Source organism: Chiloscyllium plagiosum, unplaced genomic scaffold (genome assembly GCF_037043375.1).
Source record: "Chiloscyllium plagiosum isolate Xiang-an unplaced genomic scaffold, Cpla_swu_hap1 HiC_scaffold_12, whole genome shotgun sequence".
NCBI lineage: Eukaryota > Metazoa > Chordata > Chondrichthyes > Orectolobiformes > Hemiscylliidae > Chiloscyllium > Chiloscyllium plagiosum.
This window is the reverse complement of record NW_028270150.1, coordinates 57,610,667-57,633,947: the sequence shown is the minus strand read 5'-3', so window position 1 is coordinate 57,633,947 and position 23,281 is coordinate 57,610,667. Positions and strand designations below refer to the sequence as shown.

Below are 23,281 nucleotides of genomic sequence, written 5' to 3'. Positions count from 1 at the left end.
AAATAAGTTCTGGGATTTATATATTAATGAAAACCAAAACCTGCAACCTATTCTAAAAGATGAAAAACGTAACAGCAATCTAGGTTTATTCAATATATCATTTCAGTTACATGACGCTGTAACATTTTGCTTTAAATTCTGTTTCTTATGGACCTGTTTCACAACTACCCAATGAAGGAGTAAAGCTCGGAAATTCAGTGCTTCCAAACAAATCTGTTGGACTATAACCTGGTGTGGTGTGCTTTTTAACTTTGCCCATCCCAGTCCAACACCGGCTCCTCCATGTCATTGCTTACAGGAAATTAAGGATATTGTTTTGTGGTCTGTGTGAAGTGTTGGCACTTACAGCTAACCTTGAAGAGTAAGCTGTGTATCTAGATCAAGGGATTGCTACTTTGTGGCTTTCCTTTTTCTTGGCATTAAGTCTGGCACCAGTGAAAGGAATGATCTAGTGTCCAATAATAGTGATATAATTAAATAAACTAAATAACCAATCACATCCTCACTAATAGCAAAGACGATTTTTAAAAAATAAAATGTACATTGTTTCATTTATTATTTCTACAGTTAATTAAATATTGGATCATTTCAGCTGCATGCTGAAATACCATGAACATTTTTAAAGTTTTAATTTAAAAATCATAAAAGTTTCATCATGGAATGGAGAAATTTAATATTCCACAAATGTAAAATGGGGTTTTCAGAACAAGAGTGGCTGATCAATAGTATTTCTGTCATAGAATGCTATTGCAAACCAAATTTTGCTTCTTTTAACTAAAGTAGCAAAGCAAGACTGATAGCATTGAAAATGGAAGTTCATGTCAATTCAGTAATTTCTAATTGCTTTCCATTTATAAGCATTTCATGCTGTATGTAAAAGAAGGGAATCACTGTCAGTGGCATCTGGATTTCTATGTTAAACTGTGCATGCATGGACACCAGAATTTGATGTTAGCTTAAACATTACAATAGCAGCAAACAATCTTTTGCTATCTTTACAACTATAGAATCTGCACCGAAATCTTTTCAGAAGCAGGCTGAGAATGCAACTTGTGTATGAGAAGGAAACAAAAAAAATTCTTTTGGCATTTGTTGACCTCTTTTCTGTCACTTTCTTCCTTAGAAGTGGACCTCCTGAATGTAAAATATCTTGAGCTCAACATTGCTGGCATAAACAAGTAATAGTCTATGGCACGTCATTATAGTTAGTTTATCATATTATGTACAAATTATTTTGTCATAAAGCCAAGATGTGACAGCAACACATATGTCCTTATATTTATAGTTTTGTGGCTGGATCGATTTTCCTGGCTCTACTGGTAGAAGGAGTTAGCCTTATCAATTAAATATCTGCATTTCGGGAATTGGTTCAAATGCCACAATTCAATAGATATTTCACAAGCCACATACATATTATGATAAGCCTTGTTCTTTACTCATTTGATCCAATTCTTTGACATAATGCAGTGTGGAACATTCATTATAACAAGAGTGGGACAATGGTTTAAACCCCGCTTGAAATATTAATGTCAGCAGCATAAATATCTCTGTTATAAATAGAAGCAGAATTATCACAAGAAAGATTTGCAGTTGTGGCAGCAAAATCTAGGTAGTTTGAATAGTCAAATGAATGAGGCAAGAAAATGTAAATGTGTACATCACATCCTTTGAGTATTTTATATTCCCGATATATTCTTTGTCCAGACCAGGTACTCCTTGGAGGAATAAGTTTAGATATCCATAGTGTTTCTTTTGTTAATACAAGAAATACAGTATAATTCTTATGATTATCGAGGAAAAACAGATACTGTTATCTATACTGATTTCAAGTCGTAATTCTGTGATGGCTGAAAATGGTCATTGACTGAGTCCAGAGAAGGCATTGCATAATCTTGCACTTTTACCTTGAAATTGGATTACATATAAAGAATACACACACACAGGATGCTCTCTACAGGGAAACCAATCATCTCACGAACAAATGTGTGTGCAATTTTCCTTGAAGTGACTTTACGATCCCTTGAGCTTTAATAGTTGCTCCTAAATTACATTGGTTTTAAATATAAGGAAGTGGAATATGAATAAGTGCTGATTCACAGGCAAAATGTACTCATCATAAATCTCTGGATAAACAAGTGCAAATTATAAAAAGGTACAGACAGTGTGTGAGGCAGCAGCAAAGCACTGGCTGGGGACACATTATCTCAGGTTTAGTGCTAACCTTGTTGTCTATAATGGTACATGATAACATCAGCCTATTTTGCACATATTTCACACAGTAAAGATATACTTTGAGCACTCTTGAGACAGGAAAGCTAATGGTGGTGTTATCTAAAATGTTGAACAAAGAAGAATGTCAATGTTGCATATACTCTTTCACAAAGAGGAAGATGTTTCTAAGCTGCATGTTTGTGTTATACAGAGAGGTAGAACATAGAAAGATACAGCACAGAACAGGCCCTTTGGCCCACGATGTTGTGCCAAGGTTTAATCCTAATGTCAAATATAGTAATTTAACCTACGCACCCCTCAACTCACTGCTATCCATGTGCATGTCCAGCAGTCGCTTAAATGTCCCCAATGACTGCTTCAACCACCACAGCTAGCAATGCATTCCATGCATTCACAACTCTCTGTGTAAAGAACCTACCTGACATCTTTTTACCTTCCTCCGAATATCTTCAAACTATGATTCCTTGTACCAGTCAATCCTGCCCTGGGGAAATGTCTCTGTCTATTGACTCTATCTATTCCACTCATTATTTTGTACACCTCGATCAGGTCTCCTCTCTTCCTCCTTCTCTCCAGAGAAAAAAGTCCAAGCTTATTTAACCTTTCTTCATAATGCAAGCCCTCTAGTCCAGGCAGCATCCTGGAAAACCTCCTTTGCACCCTCTCCAAAGCCTCTGTATCTTTTCTATAGTAGGGCGACCAGAACTGGACACAATATTCCAAGTGTGGTCTCAACAGGGACTTGTATAACTGAAGCAAAACCTCGTGGCTCTTAAACTCGATCCCCCTGTTAATGAAAGCCAAAACACCATATGCTTTCTCAACAACCCTATTCACTTGAGTGGCAACTTTGAGGGATCTATGTACTTGCACATCCAGATCCCTCTGTTCCTCCACACTGCCAAGATATATGATTTCTCATTTGCGTTGATGTAATGAACGAATGAAAATTTTCAGAAAGTATATTTTGTCACAAATCTTAATATGTTTCCTTGTAAGTATGTAATGAGAATCAGAGAGCAGATATTTTTAATTAGTTATATTTGATGCAGTAATGATACTATCTACATCAGAAGGCTCAATTAAAATGCATTTTAAAAACAAGTCTTACAATTTGGGGTTTTTATGTCATTCTTAGATGAATGGAACATGGCCCAAAAACTTAATCATCCTAAAATTTAAAAGTTTAAGTCCTTTGGGGATTATTTACAATTTGTCCACGGATTAACCATTACTGTACAAAATGGTACTCTTCGCAACATCACCCTACAAGCTGCACATTCTGGAATACCAAGCTATAAGCATGTCTTTTTGAGAAAGTGTGCTCAGTTGTTTCATTGTTGCTTGTGGTAGTTTTACTAGAGAAGATGGTGATGAGCTGCTTTCTTAAACCATTGCAGTGTTTAAGGTATAGGGCCATCCCCAATGCTGTTAGTAAGTGAGTCTCAGGATTTTGATCCAATGACACTGAGGGAATGATGATATCGTTTCAGCTCAGGATGCTGTGTGTCTTGCAGGTGATAATGTTCCCATGTCTCTGCTGTCCTTTTTCTTCCAACTGGTAGAGGTGAGGAGTTTAAAAGGTGCCGTTGGAGGACCCTTGGTGAGTTAATGCAGTCACTTCCTGTTGCACACCCAGTGCAGCAGCTATCTTCTTTACAACTCAGCTAGCTTGTTCATTAGTGCTCCTAAGCCATACTTGGGGAAATATAGAATTATAGAAAGCCTACAGTGTGGAACCAGGCCATTCAGCCCATCAAGTCCACACCAACCCTCTGGAGAGCATACTACCCTCATGCCCTATCCCTGTAACCCTGCATTTTCTATGGTTAATCCACCTAAGCTGCACATCATTGGACTGTGGGAGGAATCTGGAGCACCTGGAGGGAAGCCACACACACACTGGGAGAATGTGCAAACTCCACACAGACAGTCACCTGAGGCTGAAATCGAACCTCAGTCCTTGTCACTGTGAAGCAGCAGTGCTACCCATTGAGCCACTATTCCCCCAAGGACATTGAAGTTGCACCATCACACCCCCAACAGTGTGCATTCTGCCCACTTGCTACCCTTGGTACTTCCTTCAAGTGTACAAATGTGGAAGTGTACTGGTTCATCAACTGAGGTAGTAGCTAGGAGAAGTAGTTGATGATCAGCAGGAGGTTTTAGTGCTCATGTTTAACCTAATGCCACCAAACTACTTCAGTTCTGAAAGCAATGTTGAGGAGAGGTAGAAGAACTCCCTCAAGAGGATGTACCGCTGTGCAGCCACCTCTGATGGTCTGTCCTGGCAAGCAGTACAGGAAATATCTGGTGATGATGGTGTTTGAAACACAGTACAAGGTTTGTCTGCATAATGTCTCTTGAAGTGGTGCTATGCAAATGAATTTCATAGCCAATATTTTGGTTTACTTCAAAATATGAATTACAAACATTTGAGGCTGGTACTGATTGTGAATATGTGTATTCAAAGTGTAAAGGATTGATTTTTACAAAATTTACTTCTTTGTAGATTACACATTTTTGACCGAGAATATTTTATTAATTTTGCTTTGTGGAGTATGCGCCTTCTGTTTTAATTTTTGTTTTAAAATATGATTTGTTTGTGGTATGAGAGTTACTTTATTGCCCATCCCTAATTGCCCGAAGGGCATTTAAAAGTCAACCACATTGCTGAGGGTCTGGTGTCATATGAAGGTTGGACCAAGTCAGGCCTGTGTGATTTTCTTCCCTGAGGCCCATTACTGAACCAGATGGGCTTTTAGAACATTAGACAATGACTGTGATTAATCTGGCATTTTGCCCAGATATTTTATGGGATTCAAATGTCAACATAGACGTGATGGGATTTGATCCCTCGTCCCCAGCTTGGTGCTCATCGGTTATCATTTTGTTGGAAAAGCACAGCAGGTCAGGCAGCATCCGGGGAGCAGGAAAATCAATGCTTCGGACAAAAGCCCTTGATCAGGAATGCTTTTCCAGCAGCACTTTAATCTTGACTCTAATCTGCAGTACCCACTTCTGCCTAGTTATCATTTTGCCACCACCTGCCCATTTAGCAGAATTTTCTGCTAAAAGGATTAGCTAAGTAACTTTCTCTCTCGCTTCCAAAGCTACCAATCTCAAGAAAGTGGGTAAGCGTAGTTCAGTGATCACACTTTCCTGTTTCTCTTTGAGCATAAGAAAAGAATAAGAGGAAAGTCCCAGTTAGCATTTAAAAACATTTATGGTTACTATATATGTATTAATTACTATTATGTCCCTTTGAGAACGAAATCTATTACCCTTAACCAATCCAAGCAGTGTGTGAAAGTTGATCTGTATCATCAAAATGCAACTCATACCACTGGATATAACAAAGCTATACTTATTAGTACTGAAAATGTGTTCAGAAACTAGCTGTTTGCCCAACCAAGTTTTTCAGTACAGCTGCAATACTGACATCTACCTGACAGGGTGGAAAATTTGCCAATTATGGTATGTCCACAAAAAGCAAGACAAATCTGACAGTGCCAAATATTGCCTGATCAGTCTATCCTTGATCTTTAGCAGTGATGGAAGGAGTTACAACAGGGCAATCAAGAGGCATTTACAAAAGAATAACCTGCTCACTGATGCTCAGTTTGTGTTCTGCCATGGCCTCGGAACTCTTCACTCAATTACTGCTATGCTCCAGATATGAACTGAAGTACTGGAGGAAGTGAAGTGTTAGTGATTGCTCCTGACATCAATGCTGCATATGACTAAGTACTTTACCCAGAATCTTGAGCCAAACTGGAGTCAGTAGGAAATAAGGGGAAGAGTTTCCATTCGGGGTCATCTAGCAGAAAGAAACTATGGTTGTGATTTTTGGAGGTCGCTCATCTTCTTTCACTTCCCATCCCCACACCACCACCCCCATACCCATCCCCATCGCCATCCTCATCCCCATCTCCGCAGGAATTCCCCAGGGTAGTATATTATGCTCAACCATCTTCAATTGTCACATTAAGGTCATCAATTGTAAGGTCAGTAGGATGATGTTCTCTGACATTTTCAGTTCTGCTCTAAACTCCTCAGATAGTGAAGCTGTATCTAAATGTAGATAGCATTCAGACTTTCCCAGAATAATAACAAATACAATTCATGCCCCATGTGCCAAAAAATGACTATTTCCTAACAAGGATAAATCTAACTCTCTCCCTTTGACATTCAACGTCATTACTGTTGCTGAATTTCTCACTATCCACATCCTGAGACATGCTATTGATTGGACTAACCATATAAATACTGTGACTGCAAAAACAAGTCAGAGGTTGGAGCTTCTGCAGAAAACAGCTCACCATCTGAGTCCCCAAACCCTGACCACCATCTCCAAGGCATTAATCAAGGGTATGATGGAATATTCTCCACTTGCCTGGGTCCAACACTGCTCAAGTACCTTTCACCATCAAAGACAAATCAGCCCACTTGATCTTCATCTTATCCATCACCTTCTATATCCTGTGTCCCTCCCATCAGCTTGCATTAGTAGCAGATGTACTATTTTTAAGATGCATTGCAGCAACTCACCAAGGCCCTAACACCAAACCTTTCAAACCTTCCCTCCAGAAGGGCAAGGGCAGCAGCCACATAGGAATTGTATAACAGCAGGTTTACTTCCAAATCTTTCTCTGACAGGGACAGAATTTTTTGTATAAAGCTATTTAAATATGAGTGACTTTGTGATCTCGATTATTGGCATGATGAAAGATTAATGTTAGAAGTTTTCCCAGTAAATTGTAGGTGAAAGTTAGATTCATTAATAATCTGGAGAAATGACTCAACTGTTATTTCCTATGGAAATCTTGATGGGTGGCATGGTGGCTCAGTGGTTAGCACTGCCTCACTGCGTCAGGGACCTGGGTTCAATTCCAGCCTCGTGCAACTGTCTACATGGAGTTTGCACATCTCCCTGTGGCTGCAGGGGTTTCCTCCAGGTTCTCCAGTTTCCTCCCACAATCCACAGATGTCAGATTAGGTGGATTGGCCTTGTAAATTGCATCATGATGTCCAAGGATGTGTGGGTTAGGTGCATTAGTCAGGGGTAAATGTAGAGTGCTAGAGCAATGGGTCTGGACACATTGGACCAAATGGCCTGTTTCCACACTGTTGGGATTCTATGAAATTCTATGAAGTTTATGGACAAAATATATATATATATTATAGAAAATCCATTGCACGTCTAATTTCCCTTTCAATGCATCCATATTATTCATGTTAACCACTCCCTAACATTGAATACCGTACTCTTATTCACTCTTTTGGTCAGGGGTTTTCTTTGGAATTCTCCTCCGGATTTCTCTGTGGGTGTCTTTTATTCATGCCTCTAGCTATGTTTTTCCCACAAGTGGAATCACCTCTCTATAACAACATTACTAAAACATTTCAGAATTTCAAAGAACGTAATTCAGTCCCTTCTCTGTTATATATTGTAATAATCCTTAAAGGGTTAATGTGGGAGAGAGCATTAACCTCCACCTGATTTGGTGATGCCACACAGATTTGGGCAGGGGAATGCTGAGTCTCTCTTGAGATGCTGACAGGGACAGATGTTTCATTATTGTTTCCTGATGATCTGCTGTCATCAAGAAGCTACATTACATACAGATTCATTAGTGTTTGCTCATCTACCAGTTAGCCAAATAGGTTTTGACTCAGTTGGGCTCTGAGGGCACAGTAGCAGTGTCTCTATGTCTGTGCTATGTCAGGTTCAAGTCCTACCTGCTCCAGAAATGGTTCATAACATTTTATTGAAGTATCTAGAAAATAGAATTGGTGGCAGTTCTCCATCCAAACCATTAGCTGGTATTATTTGGTATTTACAGCATATACATCGTGATTAGCAATGGGCATCATTGCTTAAGTACCTCAAGATAACCATAATGGAACAGATCCATTTGACCTAGGTGAAAAATGAATTAATGATTTATTGTTACATATATCTTGACAATATAGTGAAAAGTGTTCTGTCACCACAAACTGGCACCATTTTAAGATAAAATAAGGATAAAAAGAAATTACTTAAATGGTAGTCTAGCTTCTGTTCAAGTTGGGGTGTCAAGCATGGCTTCAGAACTTCTGCAAGGTCTCGGTAAGGTGTTCCAGTCCTGAAGGTGTCCCACTCTTGGAACAGCAACGAGGACACTGATATCCCAGAAGACCCTGCCTCGCTGCAGCTGCCAAGAGTCCAGGTTCCGAGTCGACTGTTGCTGAGAGTGTTCGCTTCAGGCACCACCGCTGCTGGGAGTTCAGACTCTGGGCCTACTGCCATCACCGCTATGAGTCCTGGTCGATGCCATGGGCGCTGTAGCCACTGCCCCACCAAACACTGCTCCAGCCCCAGTGACAAAGAAAGAAGATAAGAAAAAATATGGAAAGTACACAGAGAAAGTGACATTGCCAGCATGGAGCGGGACAGGCTCCAATGAGCCCAAACACTATCACCCGTGCTGTTGGATTTTGCTGCTTCATATACTTTGTTGCTTTAAGAATAGTTGGGCAGCTGTTAGTATTTAAGTCGACGAGTAAGCAGCAGAATTCATCAAAGAGGGATAAGATAGAAACTGCTCTCCACACTGATATCTTCACTTTAAATCTGACTGGAAACCTGGAGCTAGTTATAACTAGTCAGTCTTGGCAGTTAATTGACCAGAGAGCAAGTAAGAGTCAAGCACATTGATGTGGGTCTGACCAAGTAAGGATGTCAAACTTCCTTACCTAAAGGCTATTAGTGAACCAAGTGAGTTTTTATGGCAATTGACATTGACACTTATATTCCAGATTTTTAAGAGAATTTAGGCTTCGCCATCTGCCATGCTGGGATTTAAACCCATGACCCAGAGCATTATCTTGGGGTTCTGGATTACCAGTCCAGTGACAATGCAACACTGCTACCATCTCCCTACAAAACATTTTAACTACTTAAAAAAATAAGAATTTTACCTCAATTTTATCAATGGAAAGGGGGAAAACAGAAGTTTTAAAAGAAATAGCATTACACAGCATTACTATAGCATACCATTTAAGAGTTTGGAAAACAAAAAAATTGAAACTGCATTACTGTTTATAGAACTAACATTATTTCAAGGGGAAGGATTAAAAGAGCATTGACTTAGTACAGTAACAAAAGCATTGAAATGGTGCAACATTTATATATTGCAGAACTTATTAAGGTAAAATTAATAATTAGTCATATGAGGATGACGTGACAGAACAAATAATGCAACTAAAGAGATTAAATGTCAGAGGTGGGCCCGGTAGAACACAAAATTGGACATAAGCAGAATTGCTTATAAATACTGAAATTCAAGCTGAAAACATTAATACATTATTGCATTCATTAGAGCCTACCACTGATGATATAAATTATCAAAATATGACATGCACAGATACCTCCGGAGAAATGTTTCAAGGTCTTAGCAATGATTTTGGTCTGACAACAAACACATTTCTGTAACAACTGGATTTAAGAGTTCTTCATCCAGGTGCATCTGCAGATAATTTAATTTATCATCTATGCCGTTTAGGGCAAAATTGTGGCTCTACAGCTTTGAAATCACAACGCAGGAGAAATAGAATGGTCAAGTCTTTGTCAGATTGCCATAGTCCAAAGAAGATTTGATTTTGGAGAAAACTATTCAACTTCTGTTGGAAACAGAAAGACACACTGACAAACTTTGAGTGGAGAAGGACAACCTTACCACAGCAAAGCAACAGATGCTACTTACTTTATAAGGTGGTTGTGGTTCTGTTTGCCAAGCTGGGAATTTGTGTTGCAGACGTTTCATCCCCTGTCTTGGTGACATCCTCAGTGCTTGGGAGCCTCCTGTGAAGCGCTTCTGTGATGTTTCCTCCGGCATTTATAGTGATTTGTATCTGCCGCTTCCGGTTGTCAGTTCCAGCTGTCCGCTGCATGGCCGGTATATTGGGTCCAGGTCGATGTGCTTGTTGATTGAATCAGTGAATGAGTGCCATGCCTCTAGGAATTCCCTGGCTGTCCTCTGTTTGGCTTGTCCGATAATAGTAGTGTTGTCCCAGTCGAACTCATGTTGCTTGTCATCTGAGTGTGTGGCTACAAAGGATAGCTGGTCATGTCGTTTCGTGGCTAGTTGGTGTTCATGGATGCGGATCATTAGCTGTCATCCTGTTTGTCCTATGTAGTGTTTTGTGCAGTCCTTGCATGGGATTTTGTACATTGATTTGTTCATACTCATGGACTCACCCATCTCTGGACTCATAGCAGAAGCAGTAATGCAAAGGTTAGAACAAACAGTCTTACTGCAAATTCAACCCAAACTCTGGGTCAGATATGTAGATGATACCTTTGTAATCATTAAAAACACAGAAATAGAGAACACACACCGGACCATCAATGCCACACTCACAGGAATCCGATTCACTAGAGAGGAAGAAAAGGACAACCAACTCCCATTCCTAGACGTGATGGTACAGAGAACACCGAACGGAGAATTCACCACAAAGATATGCAAGAAAGCCACACACACAGACCAAGTCCTGAACTACGAAAGCAACCACCCCAACACACACTGTCTTGATGCAACTTCTTTTGTGTGTTCAAAAGGGCAACAACACACTGCAGTACACCAGAACTGCAAAAAGAGGAAGAAGAACACCTATACAATGTATTCGCCAAAAACGGATACCCCTGCAATTTCATCAACAGATGCCTAAGGGAAAGACAACAGAATGAGGACATACCACAACCCAAAGGACTAGCCACACTACCATACATCAAAAATATTTCTGAACTGACAGCCAGACTACTGCGACCACTGGGACTCATAACAGCGCACAAACCAACAGCCACTCTCGGACAACAACTCACCAGGACGAAGGACCCGATACCCAGCATGAGCAAAACCAATATAGTGTACACAGTGCAAAGAACTAGAATGGAGGAGTAAGAGAAGGATCGACAGATTTGTCATCAGCAGCAACTACCATCTTCGACCCATTTTGGGAAAATCTGCAGGTCAGTGATAGTCCTGCATAACTACCATTGGGCCAGTGACCATCGAGTACAGCTTTCATAAATTATTCATTTGCAAAGAAATATCAAGAGCTTTAATCACTTCCAGAAGCTGTGTGCAAATAGGATGCAGTTGCAGAGCAACTGTCTGCTGTTGCAAATGTGTCAATGCATTAGAACCTCCATCATCCGAAAAGTTTCTCAAGGTACTTACAGGGGAAACTGCTGTTTCAACCGACTTGAGTTTAATAGAATGTATCGATGGACATACTTTATTATGCTTAAAATTAATAATAAGTATCACTGTCTTATCAAAACAAAAGCATGGCTGAAGAAAAGAAGTTTACAGCCTACAGATATGGAACTTCATGGTCGAGGCAGAATTGCCCTCAACATTAAAGTAACACTGCAAAACAGAGCATGAGAGTATTGCAAATGTGTGTAGAATTCACAGTCACTGCTGATCCTGAAAGCATGTGTTGACCCCAATATCCTAGAAGTAGCACAAGTTGTTCACTTGGTTCTAAGGGAATAGCTAGTCCAGAGAACTGCCATTGCTGACCAAGGAGTTAAGTGAAAACTGGTGGGAGATTTCAATGCATTTCCTCAACTTAAGGTAGAACCCAGAAAGAAGAGAGAATCTATTGAGATAACCTACAGTTGCTTAAAATAAAGCCTTCATATAGATGAGAAGAACCAGTGGTCAGCAATCAAATAAGGCTCAACCAATTTGGCAAGAAAAAGAGAGCAATCAAGAATATGATAGCATTTGCCAACACTGGCCAAAAGAGTGTCTGGCATGCTTGCCAAGAAAACATACTTGTGAACTGACAACATTTTGATAACTTATGGGTGCATGACTGAAGACTAGTCATTCCAACATCTTGCCAGATGTCTCAAAGGTTACCTGGGCACTGTCAGATGTACAGCCAGGTCTCAGTGGGCAATGTGGTGGCCATAGATCTCGAGAGATTAAATATCTCATAATTTTTGCAGAACCTGCAATTGCACTGTGTTGTCAGCATTGCGAAACAGTCCTATCATCGCTGTAGAAAATTCAAATAACACAAACTAACAAAGTTTGAGAGAAACTACAGAAAAAAAACAGCAGTACTTTACCCACTTGAGCCCATTGGCACATATTTATTAAGTTGTTCAAACAGTAAAAAAAAGTGAAGAAATTGGTGCAATGGACTTGATTTTGAGGTTGAATGATGAGTTCAGAAGCATTCAATCTTGCAAAGAAAAAGTATTAGGACTTGTGACAGAGATAATGCCAAATAAACATGATGTGGCGGTGCTGGTGTTGGACTGGGGTGGACAAAGTTAAAAATCTCACAACACTAGGTTATAGTCCAACAGGTTCATTTGGAAGCACTAGCTTTCGGAGGGCTGCTCCTTCAGGTGGTTGTGGACTATAAGATCACAAGACACAGAATGTTTAGCAAATGTTTACAGTGTGATGTAACTGAAATTGAACAATGAAAAAGACCTGGATTGTTTAAGTCTCTCATCTTTTAGAATGAACATGTTGGTTTCAGTTCTTTCATATGTAAATCCCAGAACTTTTTTAAACTTATATTCTCAAGTGAACTTTAACAATTGGTGTCATGTCAGCCCAGATAATGCATTGAAGGTGTGAGGTGCCCTGTGTGAGACTGTCTGTGCCCCAATGTTCAGACCGATTCTAATCTAAAAACTGATTTAGAGAATCTTACATTGATTCATGCAGCTTTTGAGCAAAATAAAATATAATTCTGTAAGTACAAATTCACCCCACAAACTTATATGTGTGTGTATGTGTGGAGAGGTTACGAGTGTCTGAGAGTGTGTATGTATGTGTGAGTGTAAAGGGGTATAAGTCTGTGAGAGGGTGCATGTGGGAGTGTAAGAGAGAGAGCTTGTGTATGAGAGGGGGTCTGCATGTGTGTATGGGTTTGTAGGAGTGTGTGTGTGTGTGTGTCTGTCTGTGTGTGTGTGTGTGTGTGTGTGTGTGTGTGTGTGTGTGTGTGTAGTGCAATGGAGTCACCTGTAGTGTGACATGATCCCAAGGCCCCTGTTGAGGTCATCTCCATGGGTACTGGACTTGGCTATCAGCCTCTGCTCAGCCACTTTGCGTTGTTTCCTGTGCTGAAGTCCACCTTGGAGGATGGTCACCCGAAGGTCCGAGGTTGAATGTCCCAGACTGCTGAAGTGTTCTCCGACTGGGAGGGAACACTCCTGTCTGTTGATTGTTGTGCAGTGTCAACTCATCCATTGCCATAGCCTCTGCTCGGACTCGTCAATGTATCATGCCTCGGGGCATCCTTTCCTGCAGCGTTTGAGGTAGACAACATTGGCAGAGTCACAAGAGTACTTGCACGTACACGGTGGCAGGTACTCCTGTGTAATGGTGGTATCCATGTTGACGTGTCCCCCCATGTAACGGTGGTATTCATGTCGACACTCTGGCACGTCTTGCAGCATCTACAGTGACAGGGTTGTATGGGTTGTTCTGAAAGCCAGGCAGTTTGCTGCAAACAATGATCTGTTTGATGTTTGGAGGTTGTTAAAGGTGAGAAGCGGAGGCGTGAGGAAGGTCTTGGCGAGGTGCTCATCCTCATTGATAATGTGTTACAGACTGCGAAGAACATGGCGTTGTTTTGCGGCTCCTGGGAAGTACCCTGTTGGGTGCAGGTAGTTTCTGTCTCCTGAGGAGGTCATTATGATTTCTCACTGTGGCAATAGAGAGCAGTCCAAGGTGAGTTTGATGGTGAGATGAAACTCGTTGATATCACTGTGTAGTTTTTTCAGTGACTCCTCTCCACGGGTCCATGGGGATGGCCTCAACCAGGACCTTGGGTTAATATCACACTACAGGTGACCCCACTGAACTACATGCACACACACAGACACACATGCGCACACAGACACATACACTTCTATACACACATACTTCTACAGACCAATACACTCTCACAAATGGGCTCTCTCATACGCTAACACACACTCTCACGTGCCCTCTCACAGACTTATACCCCATTACACGCACCCTCTCACACTCTCACACTCACATGCACCCCCTCACACTCACACACACTCATAACCTCCCCATACATACACATCCATATGCACACGTGCACGTGAGCGCGCACACACACACACACACACACACGTATATAAGTTTGTGGGGTGAATTTGTACTTGCAGAATTACATTTTATTTTGCTCAAAAACTGCATGAATCAATGTAAGGTTCTGATTAGAATCAGTCTGAATGTTGTGGCACAGGGCACCTCATACCTTCAATGCATTATCTGGGCTGCCCTGAAACCAAATGTTAAAGTTCACTTGAGAATGTAAATTTTAAAAAGTTCTGTGATTTACAGTACAAATGAAAGAACTGAAACCAACATGTTCATTCTAAAAGATGAGAGACTTAAACTATCCAGGTCTTTTTCAATATATAATTTCAGTTGCATCACACTGTAAACCTTTGCTATAAATTCTGTGTCTTGCGATCTTATTCTCCACAACCACCTGATGAAGGAGCAGCACTCCAAAAGCTAGTGCTTCCAAATGAACCTGTTGGACTGTAACCTGGTGTTGTGTGATTTTTAGCCAAGTAAGCAGCAATCCTTGAGTAACATGATCAAGGATGTGAAAATATCTCATTCGTCAGGACAGCATTCATAGAAGATGGATGGTGATGTCCACCCTATTCAGTAAGTTGAAGTAAGATGCTTATGTACTTTGGCACAGAAATATCAGCAGATTGAGAATTAAATTTTGCATCATCAAATGAAGATGAGCTGCAAGCAATTCCATGACAGCCAGACCAAAGTCCATTGTTTCCAAATGTGAAGAAGACATTTTCCTGGCTCAGATCTTCAGGAATGCTGCCAAAAAATAAACTTTGTTTCCGTGGACCAGACATCTTTCATGATATTCATCCACTTAAGGTTCTCGAGATGATGTCAAGGAGCAACAACCTGAGTTAATGGGGAAGTTTAAGGGCCCATCAAATAAGTCCTGGATCAACTATTCAAGTTTAGCAGGGACAGTATCCTCCATGAAGGACTGCCAAGAGATAAATGATCCTTTAGCAGCAAAATGATTTGCAAACTAATCAAGGTCAAGATCAGGACTGTCAACAGTCCTCAAGCCAAAGCGCTACCAATTGCCCACGTTTGAAGGGAACACATCTTCAAGGATTTTGCAATCAAGTTAGTTAATATTCAGTACTTGCCCTGTTTGTTGAATTCTAGATTTCTGATTTTCCTTGCTCAAACATCATTGATTCATACGTTCAGTCACTTACCAAGCAAAGGTTTTAATGAAAAGCTAAAAAGAGCAAAAACCAACTTGTGGTTAATGCATTCCAATACCTTGCTACTGCACGTGACAGTCTGCTACTTTCTCAGATTTCTGGCACTCAGAGTCAAAGAGTAATACAGCATGGAAACAGGCCCTTCGGCCCAAACTGGTCCATGCTGACCATGGTGCCCACTCAGCTAGTTCTGTTTGCCCTCATTTGGTCCATATACCTATCCAAATGTTTTTTTTTAAATGTTGATATTATACCTGCCTCAACCACTTTCTCTGGCAGCCCATTCCAAATAAGCACAACTCTCTGCATAAAGAAGTTACCCCTCAGGTCCTCCCTAAATCTTTCCCCTCTCACCTTAAACCTATGCCCTCTAGTTTTCAATTCCCTATCCCTGGCAAAATGACTATATGCATTCATCCTATCTATGCCCTTCATGATTTTATACACCTCAATAAGGTCACCTCTCATTCTCCTATGTTCCACGGAATAAAGTCACATCCTGGCCAACCCATCCCTATAACTCAGGCCTACTAAGTCCTGGCAACATCCTTGTAAATCTCCTTTGCACTCTTTCAGGTTTAACTGTGTCTTTCCTATAACAGTGTGACCAAAACTGTTCACAATACTTCAAGTACGGCCTCACCAACGATTTATACAACTATAACATAACTTCCCAACCCATATACTCAAAGCCTCAACCAAAGAAGGCCAGCATGCTAACTGCCTTCTTCACAACCCTGATTACCTTTGATGCTGTTTTAAAGAATGGTGTACTTGTACTCCTCAGTCTCTCTGTTACACAACACTCCTCAAGACATTACCATTTACTGTGGAAAGTCAAACCAAGGTAGGACTTGTACAGTGCAACACCTCATAATTATCTGTATCGAATTGCATCTGCCAGTTTAAATTTGATGAAAACAAAACCGTGGATAATCAAAAGAATGTAACAAAATCTGAGGAAAACAGAATAACTTGAAAATTACAGTTGAACCACCACAATTACTTTTAATGGGCAATTTCTTCACAAAACCATGTACAACATCTTCATTTCAGTATTTATTTTCAACTGTTTCATCCTTTCAGAATACATTCATGTTGCAAGAATGCACAAGACCTGAATGAGTTCCTGATTAGAACTCCAAAAGGTGGCCTGCAACATAAAATTAATTGCTTCAGTCCCCATTGTAGCAGATTCCATGATTCATTTTGAATCTGGTCTGCTGCCACCTGCTCCCTGCTGCTCTGTCAAATACCCACAGCACAGCCTAAGAATGTTGATGAAGGCAAAGGTCAGACAGTCCACTTCGATTTACAGAGCCCTTAAATACTTCAGACAGGCTGTAACTACAATTCATTTGCCAGTTAATGCATGTCATAGAAAAGGATTGAAGACAAACAATAAAATTCAGACAAACATGTTTCAGCTAAAACATTGGTGTGCAGGCCATGTAGCTTCCGATTGAATTAGTATACAATATTTTTCCTTTTCCATTTTTAGCACAATTGATAATGGTGCACTGTTTCAATATTCACTGTATGTTTGATTGAGGCAATCTTGGAGTCTATCTACAATAATCTTCTGGTAAATTAGGAGGAAGGAAGGAATAGGACAACGAGAGCTCCTGGGCATATGGGTAACAACAACTGGAAATTACCCATTTAACTGGAGGAGTGTACTGAAACAGATGCAATTGCATTTTCTATTAGGTTTACTAATATTAAAATTCATTTCAAGGGGCAACTCCTTACGCCTATTCTATAATCAAAACATTTTATATTGTCACCCATCACCTGAAACTATTCTCAGCTCAGGCTGTTAAAATGTGCAATTTCCAAATTAAAAATGAACTGGTACATGCATGTGCCTCAAGCAAGAGTTAAGAAAATATAATAAATCTAGAACTGAAAATATTCTGATTGTGATTTATTCATGACTTGTGATATGAAAATCAGTAATTTATGAAATATTAAAAGATGATTGACTCGGGATAAAATGTGTAAAATATTTCCACCGACATGACAGTGTTAATAAAGTAAGCTCGACATGGAGTGATATGTTGATTAAAAGAGTAATAAACATTGCCTAACTTTTGAAAAAGATGTTATAAGGATCAAATATATCTTTGGTATATCTTTTTCTCCCACTGGCGCTCACTGAAAGTGTTTGTTGTTTTGCCTTTTTATTAATATTTAACCATTGTAAACATATAGTGTTAAAATATTTTGCAAGATGGAAAGTACAGCATTTCACATTTAATGTAGCTTGTAGAGAAAATTGAATTAATTTTTTGGAGAGAAAAAAAGTTGAATAAAATCTTTGGAATACTGTTCAAAGAAATAATAAATTATGAAATAAATGGTTAACAGTTTAAATTGTTAACCACCACAGTGAATTGACGCAAGAATAGATAGTGTTGGAGGGAAGGCTAAACATGAATGGATGGTTTGATATCAGAAAATAAAGAATGCTTCATTTCCATTGAAGTAGACAGACAGGAGGCTGGTTAAACACAGCAAGCCAGGAGGTGCAGAAGTTGACATTTTGGGTGTAACCCTTCTTCTTACACCCGAAATGTTGACTTCTGAACCTCCTGACGCTGCCTGGTTTGTTGTGTTCTTCCAGCCTCTTGCCTGTCTACTTTGGATTCCAGTATCTGCAGTCTTTTTATCTCATTTCCCTTAAATGCAGAGAATAATTTTGCTAATATTTCTAAGGTAGCATGGTTGTTTAGTTGTAGGTCATTCTTTTGCACAACATAAATCAACATAACTCATAATATAAATTTAATGCAAATAAAATCACAACATTAATAAAGCAATACCACAAAGGTTTCCTTAAAAGATTCTGATGATTCACAGTGACAATGTGCCAGACGCAGAAACCCAAGCTGAACACCTTTTAGATAAGGTTGGCTTCAGCAGCAGATAAGCTGATGCAAAGGTGCAGTCATGTTAACAAGGTGGAAATAGTTTACCTTAGAAGTGAGGTGCAACAGAAGTTGACCTTAGAACAAAATAACAGATGAAGGTTGCAGGTAGTCTGATTCAGTCTTTGGTAGTTGTTAGGCAGAAGGATTATGTCACTGGCACTTGTGGAAGAGAGTTTATGACAGAGTGTGAAAACAATGATTTCAATCTTTCTGATACTTGGAAGAGATTTCTGCTTATTTATCACTGGATATTAGGCAGGCAGTCTGAAATATAAGACCTGATGCCGGTGTTGGACTGGGGTGTACAAAGTTAAAAATCACACAACACCAGGTTATAGTCCAACAGGTTTAATCGGAAGCACACTAGCTCTGAAAGCTAGTGTGCTTCCAATTAAACCTGTTGGACTATAACCTGGTGCTGTGTGATTTTTAACTTTGAAATATAAGAGGCAGTGAAAGAGTCATGAGAGGTAATAATGCATTGGGACTGGGTGCCATCATCACAAATGTAAAAGCCAAAGTTGTATTTTCCAAATCCCAAGGGGAAGTGTGTAGGTCAGACATTGGAGAAGGCCAACAATAGATTGTTGGGGATTGGAGAGGTTGTGTATACAAGAGAAGCCATTGCAAGTGATTCTTTGGCTTTGACGAGAACAATAAGAATGGAATGACAATTAGTGCATCAAAATTGCTGCAGTAGGTGCATGGATCTGTGCCAAAAGGATAGAGAGAAACAGTCAATTTCATTTAGTAGCTATGAACAATTTATATGGGGAAGAACTCCATCATAGGAATGTAACCTCTGAAACAGATGATTGCTTAGGTGTGGAGTAATTAACTTGCCTCAAAGACTTGATGTAGATTATAAAATTAAATAATCAGACCTTTACTTGCGTTGATTAGTGATATACAATTGGATTGTCTCATCAATAAAGATATTTGAACAAAAATATTAATTGATTGCTAGATTGAAGTGGATATTAATCTAGATGAAAAAGTGGTACGTGCTTAAAATGTTTGTCTCTAAGATTTATAGAAGTAATTTTCTATCCCTGGCAAGAAGTTTAATTCACTCAATCAGTTTATTCTGTTGATTCAGAAAGATTTGTGTGCAACTGTTGAAATATCATTGCTTATAGTTGTGTAGTATTATGGGTATCTGAAGCTGGAAGGTTATATGTTGGCTGAATCTTAAAATCTTAAAAATACAACAATATTGCATTTAAAATATATATTGTTTTTATCATTTAATCCATTGAATTCCTGAGGGAGAGCCATTTTGATTTTGACACTCAGTACAAAAGGAACAAAATCATGTGGAATGATAAACTTAAAGTTAAAGAGGAACAAAAGAGGACAATAGCATTCAATTAATTTAAAATGAGTGTACCACTCCTCCTGCCAGGATAGTTGATCAGTAAGTCAGTGTTATTGTCATCAACAATATGGTCCCACAGCACACGATGGCTCTGTAGTTGGCATTGCTGCCTCTCTGCACCCGGGATCTGGGTTCAATTTCACCTTCAGGCAATTATCTTTATGAAGTTTGCATGTTTTCCCCATGTCAGTGTTTCCTCTAGGTGCTCCAGCTTCCTCCCACAGTCCAAAAATGTGCAGGTTCAGTGGATTGACCATTGTAAATTGTCTTATAGTGTCCAGGGATTTACAAACCAGGTGGATTAGTCATGGTTAATGTGGGATTGCAGGGATAGGGTGGATGCTCTTTGGAGGATTGGTGCAGACTTAATGTGCCAAACATCATCTATCTGCACAGTAGGGAGCCTATGATTCTACTGAAAGTGGTACACTGCTTTTCATTGTTTCTCCGTCAGCCTTTCATTCTTTAGATTAGATTTCCTACATTATGGAAACAGGTCCTTCAGCCCAACAAGTCCACACCGAAGAGAATTACCCCTGACAAATGCACATAACACTGTGCAATTTAGCATGGCCAATTCACCTGACCCGGACATCTTTGGATTGTGGAAGGAAACTGGAGCACCTGGCAGAAACCCACACAGACACTGGGAGAATGTGCAAACTCCACACAGCTGCCTGAGGTAGGAATTGAACCCGGATCCCTGGCCCTGTGAGGCAGCAGTGCTAACCACTGAGCCAATGTGCATTCTTCACTCCCCTCACCCTCTATTCTCCACACCTTTCACCAACCATTTGCCATCTCATTTTCTATTACCATTACTGACCCTTTTGTTGTTCCATTTATAGTCATAGTCACAATCATTCCTCGCTGCTTTCTCTGGACTTTCCCCTTGCTGCCTTGCCTGTTCCATATTAGAGAACCCTATCATTTCATTTTCCAATTATTCAATATCTTACCACATGGATCCAATCAAAATTGGATTACAAAGCATATTTTTCATGTCAGAAATATCACCTTTTAATGGCAGGGCAAGTATGCTACTTACAGTTGGGCTGGCAGCAAATGCAGCCTTAAGAAAGGGAAATTTAGGCAAGAAAGAGGTTGAGGCTGAGGATTCCACTCTGATAATTTACCTACACACAACTTTGAAGCAGAATTGAGGTGCACATCAGCTTACCACCTTGTTGCCAATCCTGTGGAAAGTTCTGCAGAAAGGAAGGGTAGGCGGCTTTCTCACCACTTTCCTTATGCCAGTCAGAGTTCAGCAACATGTATTCATGGATGGTGCATTGACCCTCACCCTTTGCAGACTCTTGGTGGGGAGGGCTCCATAACAACTATGTTTACAGACAGCAGGCATGTGTTTCACACTCTGACTTGAACAAAGCCCAAATAGTTCCACAACTAAAGTTATTTGATCCCAGATTGATCTTTAAGGAAATGCTAAAAAGAAATACTTAGTTTATCTCTTTGGCCCATTGAGGGTGTGTCATTGTGAAGCAAAAAAATGCTTGTCTGACTTTCTTACACTTTCCCACAGATTATCAAAATGACCCTGTCTCCAAGATTTTCATTAAGTCACTAAGAGACCTGGTGCATGGTATTTCCACCATTGGAGCATCTTAAGCCCAGCTTTTCTCATTTTCTGTCTCAGAGAACAGGAGATATATAAAATGAATGTTTTATCCTTTGACAGACTTGAGGTTTAAATAGAATTGAAATGAAAAATACATTTGACATGGAAGAGAAAAATAAAGATTCTTGAAGCTTTTAGTACTAGAGGAAAGCAATTATTGTTTCATTTAGAATCATTCATGCACAGGTGAACAGTTTTTTTTAGTGGGTAAGGTAAGTGCTGGAGATAACCTGGCATTTGTGCAATAGAAAGAAGTTCTTTTGATGTTTTAATAATAACTTTCCTTCACTTAATGTTTCTGAAAACTACTGGACTGATTGCTACTTGTCAAATGGTTATTACTGGGCTATTACTACTGTTGTATAGCTGTGTATAATGGTCTCTCCACTTTGGAGAAATTAATTCATGAACAACCTTAAAAGTGAGAAGCCATTCTATAAATTAAGATATCTAATATAAAACATTTTTCCACTAAATACATTGATTTTGTTCAAACTATTTTTGGGGAATGCAAACGGGATAGTTGTAAAAGTATAAATTTAACAGGAAAACCAATGTTTCTCATGTGTGAGAACAGAGTTTTTGTTAGTTGGTAGGTGGACTCTGCTCAAGGCATTACTGTGGAGACTGTATCAGTTAATGATGACTGAGAGCTAACTATTAAGCTCATTTCAAATTTTAAACCAGGCAGGTTGACTCCGAGCGGACTCCACTTGCCAACCAATCAGCACACTCCTTGCATGCAGTACAATTGCCTTTCCCTTTAACCTGATATTCTTGCAAGTTATCCTGATGAGCACAAGATGAAATGCTTTGACAATATGTCTTTTCTTCAGCAATATTTGAAAATGTTATTTTGGTAAGATTCATAAATTATGAGCAGTTTAGAATTACCCTACCCCAAGAACAAGGTTTGTTCTTTGGATCAGCAGCACAAATTAAGGTCATGACCTTGCACTGGGTGGAAAGTAGTCAAACAGCCATGAGTTTTCTCTGAATTAGTGACAAAAGGATTGTCTCAACTTATAATTGAGGGCTGCAGACAGGGTCTTAGCTGAAAGACCTTTAACTGTTTTTAATTGGTTATCTGATACTGGAAGATGGCTAGCCCTGCCCTGGAAAGTGACCCAGTGGCAAGATGGAGCCAGCATGCTGAATACTGGTCTATATGCTAATCTTTGATAGGGCTGAAGATCCTGTCACAAGCCTTTGCCAATCTCATGGATCTCTTTAAAAGGGCTCATGAAAGTATTCATAAACAGAAATTCACTGGGCATGCAATAACTTGAATCATAACTCGAACAAAGTTTAGACTGATGATTCTCAGCTAGAACAAACATTCAAAATGATGATTAACTTTCAATTCCAGTTAACTTACTTTACTGTCCAAAGTTCAAATGTTACACATGGTCAGGCGTAAATCTACTTTTAAATTCTGAGAAATTGAATAGATTAGATATTGACATTTAAATAATTGAAAAATTAATGTTAGTATTTTCATTTGCATTGGTTCAGATATTTTCCCCTCAAAATATACAAAATGCCCTCTTTCATCTTCAGTCTAATTAATGGCTTTTTCATTCCAAGGAGATGAGTCTAAAGTGAAAGTTGAGGTCACTGACTGATTGGAAATTAGAACACATGGCATGTCATCTTTAAAGAGCAAGGTTAATTTGTTCCCTAGATACAATTCTTCCACATCAGATGCTTAGATTAATGACTCTTTAATTTCCGTTCCACAATTTTATGATTGATGCTTCATGTCCTGAAACTGAGTGCAC

The 23,281-nt window shown here is 39.6% G+C and overlaps 1 protein-coding gene and 1 long non-coding RNA gene across 7 annotated transcripts in view; one reads left to right on the top strand and one right to left on the bottom strand.

Moving 5' to 3' along the window:
- LOC122555111 (uncharacterized) overlaps positions 1-18,755 on the bottom strand; it is a 117,608-nt gene extending 98,853 nt beyond the window's left edge. For both annotated transcript variants that reach the window (XR_015758902.1, XR_006313176.2), the window contains exon 1: positions 18,529-18,755. This is a non-coding gene — a long non-coding RNA (uncharacterized LOC122555111). The remainder of the gene's footprint in view (positions 1-18,528) is intronic.
- Positions 1-23,281, top strand: part of epha6 (eph receptor A6) — a 687,522-nt gene that overhangs the window by 270,767 nt on the left and 393,474 nt on the right. The gene's annotated exons all lie outside the window — the stretch shown is intronic.